Here is a 17827-nt window from a genome sequence, read left to right as displayed (position 1 = left end):
AAAAATATGTTTAACACAATGAAGCAGTAATGAAGAAATAGAGAAACAAAGACATGTTATTATGAAAACAAATAGTAACATGGCAGATATAAAATCCTACCAAATCAGTAATTTTATTAAATGAAAGTGAATTAAATGTCCCACTTTCAGTATCAGATAGAACAACTATGCAAAAGATAACCAAAAATATAGAGGACTTGAAGAATACTATAAGCCAAACAAGTTCAGCAATTTTGCAGGATACATGATTGACATACAAAAATTAATTGTACAATTCATAGCAATGAACAATTTGAAAATGAAATTAGAAAACAATTTCATTTATTATAGCTTCAAAAAGAATAAAATATTTAACAAATGAAGTTCAAGAGTTCTACACTTAAAACTACAAAAAATATTGAATAAATTAACGAAGATCCAAATAAATGGAAATACATCTCATTTCATGGATTGGAAGACTTACTATTGTTCAGATGGCAACACTCACCGAATTGATCTATAGATTCAACACAAATAAAATTCCAGCTGGTTTCTTTGTAGGAATTGGCAAGCAGATCCCAAAAGTCATATTGAAATACAAGGGACCCAGAAGAGTCAAAACAATATTGAAACTTTAAAACAAAGTTTTACAAATCTTCAATAATCATGACAGTGAGATACTGATATAAAGATATATACAGGGACTTCCTTGGCAGTCCAGTGGCTAAGACTTCACCTTTCTAATGTAGGGTGTGCATGTTCGATCCCTGGTTGGGGAGCTAAGATCCCACATGCCTAGTGGCCAAAAGAAAAAAAAAAACATAAAACAAAAACAATATTGTGACAAATTCAATAAAGACTTTGAAAGAATGGTCCACATCAAAAAACAAATCTTTAAAAAATAATAAAAAAAATAAAGATACACACATAGTTTAAAAGAATGGAATTGAGAGTCCTGAAATAAAATGTTAAATTTATGGTGAGTTGATTTTTGACAAGAGTGCCAAGATAATTATATGAGCGAAAACTCCTGGAAATATATCCAAAGAAAATGAAAGCACTAATTAGAAAATATTTCTGCACCTCCAGTTTTACAACATTATTTACAACAGCCAAGAAATAAGTGTCCACAGATGGATGAATAGATAAAGAAGTTGTGGTATACATACATACAACGGAATACTAAATTCAGCCATAAAAAATCCTCCCATTTATGACAACATGGATGAATCTTGAAGGCATTATGCTAAGTAAAATCAGTGAAACAGAGAAAGACAAAAACTATATGATCTCACTAGTATGTGGACTCCAAAACAATGAAAACAACACCCAACTCATAGAAAAAGAGATCAGATTTGTGATTAATGGAGGTGAGTCTGGAGTGAGGGGGAGAAAGAAATGGAGGAAGTGGTCAAAAGGTGTAAACTTCCAGTTAAAAGATAAATAAGTACTAAGGATATAATGTACAACATGATGACTATAGGTAATATTGCTATATGATATACAGGAGAGTTAAGAGAGTAGATCCTAAGAATTCTCATCACAAGATTTTTCAACTTTCTTTTATCATATCTATATGGATATTAACTAAGCATATTGTGGTAAACTTTTCACAATATACGTAAATCAAACCATCATGCTGTGTACCTTAAGCTTATATGGTGATGTATATCAGTTATTTCTCGGTAATACTGGGAAAAAATGGGTAAAAGAGTAGTATTTTCCACAAATGGGATGGGCACAACTGCATTATCCACATGCAAAAAAAATTAATTTGGACCTCTACCTCAAAACGTACACAAAAATGAAGTGTAAATTAATCGTAGATCTAATTTAAGAGATAATATATAAAACTCTTAGAGAAAACTTAGAGATAAATCTTAGTGTCTTTGAAGTAAACAATAATTTATTAGATATGATATTAAAAGCATAGTTGACAAAAGAGAGAAGATATAAATCAGACTACATTAAATTACAGATTTTTCTACAAATGGTATCGTCAAGAAAGAAAAAAGACCTCACACAGGTTAGAATGGGCATCACCAGAAAATCTACAAACAACAAATGTTAGAGAAGGTGTGGAGAAAAGGGGACCCTCTTGCATTGTTGGTGGGAATGTAAATTGATACAGGCACTATGGAGAACAGTATGGAGGTTCCTTAAAAAAACTAAAAATAGAATTACCATATGACCCAGCAATCCCACTACTGGGCATACACCCAGAGAAAACCGTAATTCAAAAAGACACATGCACACCAACGTTCATTGCAGCGCTGTTTACAATAGCCAGGTCATAGAAGCAACCTAAATGGCTGCTGACAGATGAATGGATAAAGAAGATGTGATATATATACACAATGGAATATTACTCAGCCATAAAAAGGAACGAAATTGGGTCATTTGTAGAGACGTGGATGGACCTAGAGACTGTCATACAGAGTGAAGTAAGTCAGAAAGAGAAAAACAAATATTGTATATTAACGCATATATGTGGAATCTAGAAAAATGGTAAAGATGAACCAGTTTGCAAGGCAGAAACAGAGACACAGATGTAGAGAATAAACGTATGGACACCAACAGGGGAAAGCAGAGCAGAGAGTGTGGTGATGGGATGAATTGGGAGATTGGGATTGACATATATACACTAACATGTATAAAATAGGTAACTAATAAGAACCTTCTGTATAAAAAAAACAAACAAACAAACAAATAAATAAAAGAAAAAAGACAATCTACAAAGTGGGAGAAAATATTTACAATTCATATATCTGATACGGAACTTGTATCTACAGTGTATAAAGAACTCTTAAAGCAATAATAAAATAAGACAAAAAACCCAATTTAAAAATGAGCAAATGAATTGAATAGACATTTCACTGAAGAAGATATACAAATGGCCAATAATCACATGTAAATATGTTCAACATTATTAGTCATTAGGGAATGAGAAATCAACACCACTGCGTAATATTACTTGGCTCCCACTAGTATGACTAAAGTGTTTAAAAGACAGTAACAAGTGTTGTCCAGGATATAGAGGAATGGGAATCTTCACTCCTTGTCAGTAAGTATGTAACGGTGCAATCTCTTTGGAAAACTGGAAATTCCTCAAAATGTTAAACACAGAGTTACCTTATGACCCAACAATCCCACGTGTAGGTATGTACCCAAGATAAACTTATACAGAAACGTTCCCGATAACATTACTCATAGTAGCCAAAAAGTGGAAACAGCTGATAAATGGATTAACATTGGCTGATAAATGGATAAACAAAAATGTTGTGTATCAACACATGGAATACTTGCCATCATCTGTCAAGGTTAACCCTGAGTTAAACATATGTTAAACAATGTAGAAACAACAGAAAAGCATTCCTCACAAAAAACAATATTTTTGAACAAGCTGTATACAGTAGGCAATAGAAGAAAGCAGCTTTATTTTTTCTACCATTTTTCCCTTTAAACCCTTTTTCTTGACTTGTTCTTCCCCAAGATCCTACTTTCTTTCCACATAAAATTTCATATGTACTATGTAACTTTTAAAGTCCCTTTCATATTAAAATATATTGCAGACATTCTAATTATTATACCATACCAACTATATAGTAAAGCTTATTTCCCTCTTAGGCTTAAAAAGTTCACAAAGTATGGGATGGTGAGGTGGCAGGAAATGACCATGGTCTGCTATATGCTTCCTTTGTCTATCTGCTTGATTTGTGTCAAACTGGGGTCCTCCAGGATGAATGAGAAAGGTAGGAGAGGTATAATGCAGAATGATATGGCAACATTTTCATTCTCCTTATATCATACTTGTCCTTTCAACATCTTCTCACTCCCTGATCTCCTTATAGAAATGGGCAAGAGGAAAATGGAAAAAAGAAACTACTCTTTCTTCCATTCTTTCTCTCTCTCTCTCTCTCTCTCTCTCTCTCTCTCTCTGTCTCTCTAATCTTTGGAATTTTCTGCGTAGTAGAATATAGCTTTATTATTTTGTCTTTATTATACTTTATTTTCCATTTTGGAGACTGATAAAGTTAAAATGGAAGTAGTCCAGCTTTAACATCCTGAATAAAAATTTTCTACAACAAAAGAGATACACACACACATCTCTAAACACAGATTTACAACTCTCTCTGTAATTCACCATGACAAGGTAGATCTATCAGCATGATCACCACCAGTTTAAAAAATGGCCTAAGATTCTGGTGGGGGAGAACCCACAAATGTAGAATCAATATTGATTTATTTAGAATGGTGTTGACTGTTCCATGAGGCAAAGACAACATGAGGACTCAGCAATGGTTGTTTTAAATATGATGTTGGAACCAGATGAAGTAACTACCCATTAATAAAGTAAAGCTACCAGAGAGAAAAGAATGGCATTGCAATCAATAAAAATGCTTAGTTTAAAAAAAACCCAGGGCTTCCCTGGTGGCGCAGTGGTTGAGAGTCCGCCTGCCGATGCAGGGGACACGGGTTCGTGCCCCGGTCCGGGAAGATCCCACATGCCACGGAGTGGCTGGGCCAATGAGCCATGGCCGCTGAGCCTGCGCGTCCGGAGCCTGTGCTCCGCAACGGGAGAGGCCACAACACTGAGAGGCCCGCGTACAGCAAAAAAAAAAAAAAAAAAACCCAAACAAGCAGGGTGGTAAAACTTCAGGAGTATTTAAGAGTGTAGACATTCATTCTCTTTACTATATCCTTCCCCCTCTTTGCCCTTCAACTAACATAAAAGTAGCAGTTTTTTCTAGGCTTTAATTTGGTATATATCAATAAATATACGTGACTAGCAACAACATCATAAGGCTAGAATAATCCCTGTTTTCTTTTTTAAATCTGAAAATCCATTGCCTGACATGAACAATAGCAACAGAGGAAAATCAATTGACCTGTGAACCTGTACCCCCAGGATCGGCATTATGAATGCTGTGTAGTATGTGTCATTTCAAATGAAGCCTGTCTGATTAGATGATTCATGACCCCCATTTACAAATTAGAAGACAGTGCCTGGAATATGTGAAAGGTTATTCTTGGTCTCTAATTTGTGGCTGTGCGAAGTGAAAGTCATTGTTTTGTTTTTCCTCCAAGCAAGAGAGGTTATTAGAGAAAGTACAATTATTACAATGCCTGTAATTAGGATATAAGCAATACACAATTCTAGAATGATTCACAATGCATTAGCTTTGTTTAATTCTGATTATGTAGGAAGAAATTTTAAGTAGAACCCAACAAGTTGGAAAACTGACAGTATGAAGGAGTTAGGAGCCAATTAGCTTTTAGCTCACTGTGCCAAGGAGATGATTCATACAGAAAAAAAAAAAAGTTTCCTTTAGTTACATACAGGAAGGCCAATGCAAATATTTAAGTGAAATATATCATTTTAGAAAATGTTGGCATTCAGTTATTTGACCATCGATGGTAATTTGACTCCAATCAAATTATCATGTTTGGCAGTGTTCATTTCTTTTAAAAATACTTTTTATAACTTATATGCTCATGACAAAAGCCAAGTTTTTATCTACATATGCCAAAATATGTATTAAGTATATATAATAAGCATTTGTTCTCTATACAATAAATTAAAAATTACATATATATATAAAATTATATTTAGACATAATGAAACTTCAAAACTAAATATATATAAATGCTATTTTTATTTTTCCAAGGTTCCAAATAGAAAAGTAAAGAAAGAAATGTTGAAGACCAAATTGAATCTCAATATGAAAGAATTGAATGTAGAGATCTAAAAATCTTTGAATGAAAACCATTAAAACATGCTGTTTTAGTTTAGTCTCAAGGGCCAATAAATCACAGTGGATTAAAGAGAGTTTAATTTTGGAGTGAAACCTTCCTGAGTTTGAATTCATTCCCCATACACTGTATAACAATGGGAAAATTAACCTGAGTTTCAATTATTCATCAACAAAATGAATATTAGAATTCTAATGTCATAAAGTTATTGTGAGGAATAGACAATATACTTTGTCAATCCATACCAAAACTCAAGGCACCTAATAAATACGAAGCACTGCATAAATGTTTATTGCCATTATTATGGAGTTTTATTTTGCTTTGTTTTCTAACTATGGTCAAATGCAGCAAGCATATAGTGATGGACTAAATGCTTACTTGGGTCAAAATTTTGTACTGTGCTAGGCATATATTGAATGTTTTAGAATTTTATTAAACTAGTAAAGCACATTTAAAGGACACATTTCAAATGTGAAAGTCATATATTCATTTATTCACCAAGAATTTTTTTAACATCTCTCATATACTAGGCATAGTGTGAGGTACTGAAGATAAAATAGTCATAAAATATAGTCCTTACCTTAATAGAGTTTATAATCTGGGATAGCAGAGAGATATTAATCAAACAATTATAAAAATGATGTAAATTTTCTGGTGTAATAAATGTACAGAAAAGTACATGATACTATATCAGGGAGGTCAGGAAGTTTTCTGGGAATATTATAGTTAAAATACTATTTTAGATACTTATGATTAAAATAATTAGTGCTCAACATATGGCAAAGCAGTAAAATAAGGAATATGGCAAAAAAATTTTTTCCTAATAACATCTGAGGACATTTTGGTTTAATTTGGAAAGCAAAATAAATCCAACTATAATTTTAAGTATATATTAATACATGCAAACAATGTTGTAGGAAATAACACCTACATAAGGCTTTTAGAGGACAAAAGTTTAATTCAATTTTCTTTCTCTTTCTAACCGGTTTTCCTGTGAAGAACTTTTAACATGTTCACTTTCATAACAACATAATTATTTTCAAATTGAAGTATTGCTTGGGTGCTCTGAGAAATAAACTTGAATGATTATGTCTTATCCAGATTTTTTTAAAAGAACACTTTAGAATGTAATTTCATTTAAGGGAAGTGAGGTAATTATAAAACTAACTTATGTGAAAAATGGACCTGTGTAATTATTTGCCTTCCCAATACATAAATTTGTAGCACTATACTTGACTAAAATGAGATAAATCATAAAATCATATAGCATGCTGAGTGGCTACATTGTATTGGTAAGCAGGGATGTACTATGTTAAGTATTTCTGTCCAGTGAAGATAAGCAAGCACTTTTTCTATCTCTGAAGGCCAACTATTCTCCTTCTCTACAGAGAGAGAGCTTGGATTTTGAATTTAAGACCTAAAGGAATATGATGCATTATCTACTTTCTAAGTTTCCTTCATATGGAGACTTTAAAAACTGATAATGCTTCTTAACTTTCTAAATAACGTTACTGCATTTATATCAGGAAATTGGCCCCGATAAATGCTTTCATTCCTCATGAATATATGCAACAAAAATATATTAAAAGATACTTGTAAAGGTGGGATAAGAACATAGGTATAATTCTTCTAGCTCCTCAAAATCCAGGCTACCTAAAATAAGTGTTTTATGTGATTCACTTGTATATAGGCTGACAGATGTGCTGTATTTTGTCACTTGGGATTAAAAATCTTTGGTCAAAATGATGGAAGTGAAGTGTGACTGCAAACAGTCCTTTCCCTCTTGCCCAAGTCTTACCAGCAACTCTGGCAGCCTCTCTAATGTACCTCAGTCAGTAAGTAGCTGGTGAAAACACACACAAAAAATGAGCTAAATGGAAAAATGATCTCCTTTTTTTCCCTTTATGAAAACATCTTGTGGAGTGTTGGTGAAGATAAAGGATAAAATGCTTTCTTAGTAAACTGAAAGCACAAGGATTATTACCCCAGCAGGACTTATACATCTGGAAGCTCCTCAAACTTCATTAAAATAATGAACTCTAATTCTGGAATTTTAAGCATATATGGTATGAGAAATCAAAATTGAATTTTAAAGAGAATATGTCTTCCCAATTTTTTTCTGCTTTGCTTTGGATCTGAAGGAGCTAGTACATGGTGCCTCTAGTCTACATCTGAGTGTGGAATCTAGTATGAGATAGATATAGGAATCCGGCAGATGGAAACGTGTCACCTTTTGTACTGTTACACTCCATTCTGGAGTGTTAGCCAAGTAGACTTGGGACAGGCTGCCACAAAAATAATTTGAAATTCCAAGGTAAATATAGCAGGAGTCTTGCCACAAAATTGCCCAAGGGAGGGGCTTCCCTGGTGGCGCAGTGGTTGAGAGTCCACCTGCCGATTCAGGGGACACGGGTTCGTGCCCCGGGCTGGGAAGATCCCACATGCCGCAGAGCGGCTGGGCCCGTGAGCCATGGCCTCTGAGCCTGCGCGTCCGGAGCCTATGCTCCGCAACGGGAGAGGCCACAACAGGGAGAGGCCCGCGTACGGCAAAAAAAAAAAAAAAAAAAAAAAAAAAAATTGCCCAAGGGAAGAAAACAGAAAGAAAGGAAATCTCTATGCCTTAATTAGATGCCATCAAGCTATAAATACAAATCACTTCTTGTCCTCCACCAATTGAGTAATTCAGTAAACCTCTTATACGGAGAGGAGTAAGAATACTTAGCAAGGAATTGGCAAGGAATACTTGGGTCAAATCCATCCTCAAGGAAATCTACCTGATCCACACTTGTCTCCTTCTGTTACAGTTCTGAACTTTTACTTCCATATGCACTCTGGCATTTTTTTATGTGTAAAGTTGTTTTTTTAATAAACATTTTATTTGTGGGTAATTTTGGATTTACAGAAGAGTTGAGATGAGTTCCTGAATATCCTGCAGCCAGATTTCTCTAATTTAACAGCCCTCAGAATGGCACATTTGTCAAAACTAACAAATTAACATTAAACCATACTATTAACTAAACAAGGACTTTATGCAGCTTTCACTGTTTTTCATTAATATCCTTGTTGTTGTTGTTCTAGGATCTAATACTGTTTTGAAATGTAGATTTGTGTATTATTTGGATATAGTGAGACCAACATATCAATAGATAATTGCTATTGAAAAGATAGTTTTACTCACAGTTCCCAAGAGGAGGGGGCATGCCACCCCATCTAGGACTACATGGGGAACATCAGGATTGGTCAGGAAGCAGATGGAACCAGGGGAAAATTTGGACAAGCGGCCTTATTTGGGTTTTTACAGGAAGGAATGGGAGAGGTAGTGTAAACAGGCTAAGTAAGTTTAAGATTAAATAGTTTGAATAATTTCAGTGGGCTCTGGGGTGTAGGGGATGTCAGGTTGTCTGGTTTTTGGCACTGGGGTGATTAGGGCAAAGAAGAGCAGACTGAGTGTGATAGCCTGTGAGAGCTTGACAAAGTTGGTAGTTGGGGTATGTGCTTCCCATTGGTTGGAAAGGCATGCTCCTGGGTGAGTTGTTTGTGACCTCTAGGAATTAGCTAACACTGAGTCACTCTAGTGTAAGCAAGGCCCCAAGGTGTCAAAATATCAGAATAAAAAGATATGGTTATATGCACATAGATACTTAATTTCATTTAGCCCTCTGGCTATTTTTGGTTTTGCTTTGCAATATTGTTTATTTATTTATTTTTTATTTGTATAACATGTCTTTTGTTTTTTTGGGCATGCTGTGCAGCTTGTGGGATCTTAGTTCCCCGACCAGGGATTGTATCCGCACCCTCGGCAGTGAAAGCACAGAGTCCTAACCACTGGACCACCAGGGAATTCCCCTAACATCTCTTTTTAATTGAAATTTAGTTGACTTACAATGTCATGTTAGTTGTTTCAGGTGTACAGCACAGCAATTCAGTTTTTTAATATAAAAAATACCATTTTTCTTTTTCAGATTCTTTTCCACTATAGGTTATTACAAAATATTGAGTATAGTTCCCTGTGCTATGCAGTAGGTCCTTGTTGGTTACCTATTTTATATATAGTAGTACATATTTGTTAATCCCTTCCTCCTAATTTATCCCTTCCCCCTGCCCCCTTCCCCTTTGGTAACCATAAGTTTGTTTTCTAAGACTGTGGCTCTATCTCTGTTTTGTAAATAAGTTCATTTGTATCTTTTTTTTTCAGATTCCATATATAAGTGATATTATATGATATTTGTATTTCCCTGTCTGGCTTACTTCATTTAGTATGATAATCTCTATGTCCATCCATGTTGCTGCAAATGGCACTATTTCATTCTTTCTTATGGCTGAGTAATATTCCATTGTATATATGTACCACATCTTCTTTATCCATTTATCTGTCAATGGACGTTTAGGTTGCTTCTCCGTCTTGGCTATTGTTAATTGTGCTGCAATGAACTTTGGGGTGAATGTATCTTTTCGAATTATAGTTTTCTCCAGATATATGCCCAGGAGTAGGGCCACAAGATCATATGGTAGCTCTATTTTTAGTTTTTTAAAGAACCTCCAAACTATTCTCCATAGAGGCTGTACCAATTTACAGTCCCACCAACAGTGGAAGAGAGTTCCTTTTCTCCATATTATTTGTAGACTTTTTGATGATGACCATTCTGACTGGAGTGAGGTGATACCTCATTGTAGTTTTGACTTGCATCTCTCTAATAATTAATGATGTTGAGCATTTTTTCATGTGCCTGTTGACCTACTGTAAGACTTCTTTGGAGAAATATCTATTTAGATCTTCTGCCCATTTTTTGATTGGGTTTTTTGTTTGGTTTTTTCTTTTGATATTGACTTGTATGAGCTGTTTGTATATTTTGGAAATTAATCCCTTGTTGGTCACATCGTTTGCAAATATTTTCTCCCAGTCCATAGGTGGTCTTTTCATTTTGTTTACGGCCTTCTTTGCTGTGCAAAAGCTTTTAAGTTTAATTAGGTCCCATTTGCTTATTTTTGCTTTTATTTCCATTACTTTAGGAGACAGATCCAAAAAGATATTGCTGTGATTTATGTCAAAGAGTATTCTGCCTATGTTTTTCTCTAGGAGTTTTATAAGTATCCGGTCTTACATTTAGGTCTTTAATCCATTTTGAGTTTATTTTTGTATATGGTGTCAAAGAATGTTCTAATTTCATTCTTTTACATGTAGATATCCACTTTTCTCAGCACCACTTATTGAAGAGACTGTCTTTTCTCCATTGTATATTTTTGCTTCCTTTGTTGTAGATTGACCATAAGTGCATGAGTGGGTTTATTTCTGGGCTTTCTGTCCTGTTCCATTTGTCTATATGTCTATTTTTGTGCCAGTATCATTCTGTTTTGATTATTGTAGCTTTGTATTAGAGTCTGAAGTCAGGGAGTGTGATTCCTCCAGCTCTGTTCTTCTTTCTCAAGATAGCTTTGGCTATTCAGGGTCTTTGTATTTCCACACAAATTTAAAAACATTTTTTCTAGTTCCGTGACATACATGATTGGTAATTTGATAGCGATTGCATTGAATCTGTAGATTGCCTTGGGTAGTATAATCACAGCCCTCTGGCTGTTTTGCACATTGCAGTTAGAGTGATATGCAACACGGTCTAAAAGGCACTCTTTGACTTACAATCTGTGTTCTGCCTTCTTCATGAGACTTATCTTGCACTTTTTCCTACATTTTTCCTCCTTTTTTTTCCTGGACTTCAGTCACACCGGCCATTTTTTACCCTCATGAAAATACTTGTCTTCTTCCTCACTTGAAGTCTTTGTAAACAAAATGATTTCTGCTTCTGTGCACGTTTTCTCTCTCACTCTCCACACACACACACACACACACATGCATGCATGCATGCATAAACAACAAGCTAAGATCTACACTCCCTCAACTACCAGCTGAAATGTTGATTCTGCAAAGGAATCTGCCCAAACCCATTGATAAAGCCACTTCCCCCACATTTGTGTATGTTAGCACCCTGAACTTATCTTTCATTGAACTTACTATAACTCTAGTTAAATAATGCAATTTGTAATTATTAGTTTAAGGGATGGCTCCTCCAGTATATTATATACTGTGTGACATCAGGGGCTAAATGTCTCATTCTCTTTTGTCCTGTTACAATATACTGTGCTGTACAAAACACAGAGCTGTGCAAAAATAGTATGCAACATACAATGCATAACAACTTTTCTAAAGGTGAGTAAAGTTATATCTGCATTAACATTATTACTGCAGGCTCTCTTTTTAATGAAAGCTTTGTTATATAATTTGTTGATGTATAAATCAAATACTATTAGAATTTTGCCATATTTGCTTAATTTATCTTTGTATGTATGTGTTTCTATAATTATTTATTTACTTAGATTGTTAGTTATCTTTCTGGATCAATTTTAATCAAGAAAAAGTCTGTGTCTTAGATTGGGTTTTCCCAGAAATAGACCAGAAGATGATTCAAGCTCAAATAATTTGTTAGGAAGGGGAAGGAAACACAGAAAGAGAGAAAATAAGTGAGATAGGGAAGGCAGCCAATAAAGGGTGCATTACCAAGCCAGCTACTCCTTGACTTGCTGACACCTGATCCCTCCAGGGAAACTCCTGATTCAGAGTACAACACACCTCGCCTACAAATCATCCAAAAGGGTGAGAGAGTATTTATGTCAAACCCTAATCAATTATTGTTTGAGGATTTCTCAAATCATTAACTCCCTGATGCTCATGCCTTACTCACATGAAAGGCAGCAAAGTATGTCCTGGTGGCAAGAAAAACTCTTATGACTCTAATAAGGTGTTCACACATGCAGTCACACTGACGCATAAGAAAGTAGTAAAGGCAAGAGGGTAGGGTTATGCACTGACCACTGTTATATTTCCCGACCATTTTTTTTTTCTAGTTCTCTTGGCTTTTTGAAGGGAATAGGCTAGTTTTATTAAAATAAAATATGCCACAGTATGAATTTGTCTAATTATTGCCTCATGATGTCATCTAACTTGTTTTTCCACATTCTAATATTTCCTATAAATTAAAAATTAGTTATAAAGGCTTGCAACAGGTTCAAATTGAAATTTTCACAAGGATGTTCCATAGAGGCTGATGTAGTTCTTCATACTGCATTATAGCATGTTACACAGAATGTCAAATGTTCACCTTTTTATGATGTGATCTTTAATCACCCAGTTATAGTTGTAACCTCTAGATGTTACCATTGTAAAGGTCAATTTTGTCCCCTTCACAACTAGCAAGTAAACTAATGATGATATTCTGATACCCTTCAATTAGCCAGTCATCAGCACCTTTTCAAATTCTTGTTTTAGCATCCAAGGATGATTCTATACTGAATCAATTATTTTGGAGGAATGACAAGGGTGATTTTATTTATTTAATTTTTTTTTTTTTTTTTTTTTTGCGGTACGTGGGCCTGTCACTGCTGTGGCCTCTCCCGTTGCGGAGCACAGGCTCCGGACACGCAGGCTCAGCGGCCATGGCTCACGGGCCAGCCGCTCCGCGGCATGTGGGATCTTCCCGGACCGGGGCACGAACCTGTGTCCCCTGCATCGGCAGGCGGACTCTCAACCACTGCGCCACCAGGGAAGCCCAGACAAGGGAGATTTTAAACTATTGTTTCTTTTATGATTATTACCTGAAAATTTCCTGTTTAGAAGAGGAGGAAAAAGGAGAAGGAGGTAGTGGAGGATGAGGAAGATGAGAAAAAGGAAAAGGCAATGGAGAAGGCAAAGGGGAAAAAAAGGCTCTTTTTCATCAAGTGGGAATAGGTTATAGCTTCTTCTAACAAAGCAGGCTAAATACATGCAAACATATTTTTCTTTTTAATTACCAAATTTTACTGTAAGAATTTGTTGTAACGGTGATCTCCAGTGGCGGCAAATTACTTTTTCTCTCACAAAAAAATTCATAGATTTTTATTTACTTAATATTTTACATTCAGTTATAATCAGTGTTATACTTAGTGCACATATTATCATATTGTCCCAAATTTCATCGGGAAATTTACCCTTCTTTGAGGGTTGTAATGCCTTGAGGAAGAATAATACCTTTTGTTTGGATCATAGTAAGTTATGCAATGTTAAGAATTTGTGTGTGAATATATGTCTTTAATGTATTGGAGATATTTGCAAAAATCTTCATTTTATATCTTTGTGACTTCCAAATGCATTTCCCCACAATAAGCTTTTTTAAAGGATACATTTTCTTTGGTATTCTTAAAAGTGATGACATCATTTTTTTAAAGCTAGAAGGAATGATTAAAATGTACTGACTTTAAAGACCCATACTCTGAGTGTAAATTCCTTTTTTCACCTCAAAGATTCATTCTGCAAGTTTCTTTTTATCCTAGTCTTTTGGAACCCTAAGAACAATTCTTAATTTTATGTACTAAGTCAGCATTAATTTTGTATTTTATAACTTTGCTGTTGGAGTATGTAACATACACTTAAGTATCTAAGGTGTGCTCTCTAAATGATTTATTTTTTAAAAAGTAATTTATATACATATGATCTCTTCCAGGAAACAGAAAGGGTTTTCCCTCGAGGGCTGTAGAAGCAGAAAAGATGGCAGCATACAATTTTCACAAATGAACTTGTAATAAGAATACACTGCCAAATCACAACGATTTATATGCAATTGTAAAATATAAATACTTAATGTGGTTTTTAAGGCACTGACTTGTATTGAATCAGTCACCTCCGTAAGTCATGGGTGTTGATTTTTTTAAAACATTATTGATTTGTTAAAGAGAAAGGTATCTTGGGTCCATAATTTTTCTCATTATGAAACACTAAGTAGCTAGAGGTTTTTAAAATAGTGGTTCAGCTAAGAGAATCTATTTTTGAAAGATTAGCTTTGAACTTCTCTTTTAGTGCATCTGTTTATATTCTCTATGATCATTTGCAATATAATTGAAAATATGCCTTTTATTTAGCCAGCCTTTATTAAATTGATTCTTGTATGTTGATGAGGGTTGGCAAAGCTTCATCTCTCAGGACACTAAAAATAATGTGGCCTTATTAATGATACCATAAAACATTTTTTGTGGCTTCAGGTAGAGAGAATTTAGCAAAGCATACTTCCCTGCTGATGTTGCATTATACCCCATTGTAGTGTAAGGTTATCATTTTATTTTCTCATTCACCATTGATCCTTGTTTTCACTCTCTCTTTTCTACCTCCACTTCATCAACTATAATATTATTAAGAACATTACAATCATCATAGGGAAAATGTGAATAATTATAAGTAACAGTATAGGAAATCTGCATTTATCACTGGTAGTGTGGATCTGGTTAATGATTGTCTATCTTATGATTCATCGTATTTAAGATTCTGTACCAGATAGTATGTTATGTGTTGAACTGATCCCTTTCACACCACGAAAAAAAATTATATGTTGAAGTTTTAACTCCCAGTACCTCAGAATGTGAGCTTACTTGGAAATAGGGTTGACGATGATGTAATTAGTTAAGATGAGGTCATTCTGGAGTAGGATTGGTCCCACTCCGATATGACTGGTGTCTTTGTAAAAGGGGGAACTTTGGAGACAGCCATATATACAGGGAGAATGCCATCTGCAAGCCAAGACCTGCAATAGATCCTTCCCTCATAGAACTCAGAAGGAGCCAAATCTTCCCACACCTTGAGTTTGGACTTTTAACCTCCAGAACTGTGAGGCAAGAGGTTTCAGTCATTTAAGCCACCTATTTTGTGACTTTTTTGTGGCTTTTTACGGCAGACCTAGCAAACTAGCACACGTGATTACTGCAATTTTACAAGTGTGGCTGAAGTGATAAGTCAGCATGCTATAGAAGTATACAAATAACGAATATGTTATCTTCTATTCAGCCTAGTGGAGAACATAATACACTTGTTTGCAACATGGTGACTCCAATTTAGGTTGACACTTGCTAGTATGACATATCTATTTTTATTTTATTATAGACTATAGCTATAGATGTCTTCACGTCATTGAGTCTAATTGTACTTTGAAGTGTCTGAAGCAAATTTGATGACATTTTCCCGGGGCAAGAGAAGGTGTGTGTATTATGTTCAGGAAACTCTCTCTATGGTGCTCAGAAGCATTATCTGCAGATAAAAGATAGAACTGCCGACTCGATGGATCATCTCAGAAAAGCTTTCTTTTCACTCTTCCCATCACTGTCCAAACAGCTTGAAAGTTAGTGGATATTTATCTTCTTTACATGATCAGCCAATGTAATTAAATGGAAGTAATGACAGTTCCATTGTATTAGGTAGAATGTTAAATCAATATTACACTGTCACTTCACTTGATTCTTAAGCTGACAAAAAAATTTAGTTTTATGAAACCAGTTTTGGGGATTTTCTTTTACTTGAATTCTAGAATGCAGATTTATACCCCAATTATTTAAACTTCACTTTATTAATACACTGACAAAAGATGTTGGATGTATGCCAGTTTCACATTTTAAAACAAATTTACAGATAATATAACATTACTCCTCAAATTCAAAACAGTTATTTAAAGTTATGAATTTTTATATTTCTACCAATGGAATACGCATAAGTTAAAACTGTTACATTTATAAAACTTTAGACTCTAATTATTTTAAAACAAATAAATTATACATGTGTTTGCTAATTCTTAATTTGAAACAAAAAATATTTCTAGCCTTCTATTAATCCAGTTTCAAAATTATACAATGTCTCTTTCAATTATTAAAACCTTTTTGCTCTCTAATTTTCTCTCAGAATATTGTTCTCAGTAGTCTAAGACATAGGCATCAAAATGTCACCTCAGGCCTCCTCCTTTCTCAGCATATAGAAAACAATAGGTATAAAGAAACGATCTTCCTTTTTGTCCACGTTAATGATTTATAAGCTTTCCTTTTTTTTTTCTATCAGGAAAAATGACAGATTTCTATTTATTAAGTGCTATGTAATATTTCTATTCATTAAAATCAAAATAAGTAATATTTCTATTTACTTTGTTTCCTGACAGTGGAATTTTATATCTCCTTGCTCTTTGCCTTCCTTTCCTCAGGCTTCTGGGTGTTTTTGAGCAGATGAGTGGTAAAATTAAAGGCATGTTTATCAATGTCATGTTTCAGAGTTTGGTCAGGAAAACATATATGTACAAGGTATTTTAACAAAGATGATTTAATATAAAGAATTGACTTGGTAGGCATGAGCAAATTTAGAAAGAAAAGAAAGAAAAGCAAAGGAAAGGAGAAGAAAAGAAAGAAAAAGAAAAGGAAAACTATGGCAGCATACAAATAGCATAGGAAGCAACTAAATCCCTAGGACTAGGACAGGTGTCAAACTATGGCCTATGGGCCAAATCCAGTGTGCCACCTAATTTTTTTTTTAAAGAAGATGTTGGGAGTAGAAGTTTATTTTAATTAATTAATTTTTTTGTTGTGTTGGATCTTCGTTTCTGTGTGAGGGCTTTCTCTAGTTGTGGCAAGCGGGGGCCACTCTTCATCACGGTGCACGGGCCTCTCACTATCGCGGCCTCTCTTTTTGCGGAGCACAGGCTCCAGACGCGCAGGCTCAGTAGTTGTGGCTCATGGGCCTAGTTGCTCCGCGGCATGTGGGATCCTCCCAGACCAGGGCTCGAACCCGTATCCCCTGCATTAGCAGGCAGATTCTCAACCACTGCGCTACCAGGGAAGCCCAAGTGTGCCACCTAATTTTTAAGGCAAACTAAGAATGGTTTTTATATTTTAAATTTTTCTGTAAGTACCTACATACTATCACCAGTGTTACCTCTTAGCCTTCAAAACTCAAAATATATAAAAAGTTTGTTGACCCCTGAATTAGAGGAGCAAAGGGAAGAGGTCTTGTGATAAAGTCCAAGGAGCTGGGTCTCTCATACCTCTGCTAAAATCTCTGAGGATTTTGCCTTCAGGCTGGTTCTGAGAATGCCAAAAGAAGTCGAAGACTAGAAACAACTGTGTCTGCCAGGCTGAAGGGGCAACACTGAGAGGGATAGTATACAATTAGGAGTGGTAGGTCTTACTCCCTTCCTTCTGCCTCAGTAGCCCTCTATTCCTCCCTATGGTGGTTTGCAGAGCCCTAGCCCCAGCTTCATAATGCTTG

Source organism: Tursiops truncatus, chromosome 7, assembly GCF_011762595.2.
Source record: "Tursiops truncatus isolate mTurTru1 chromosome 7, mTurTru1.mat.Y, whole genome shotgun sequence".
Lineage (NCBI taxonomy): Eukaryota > Metazoa > Chordata > Mammalia > Artiodactyla > Delphinidae > Tursiops > Tursiops truncatus.
Note: the sequence above shows the minus strand (reverse complement) of the source record.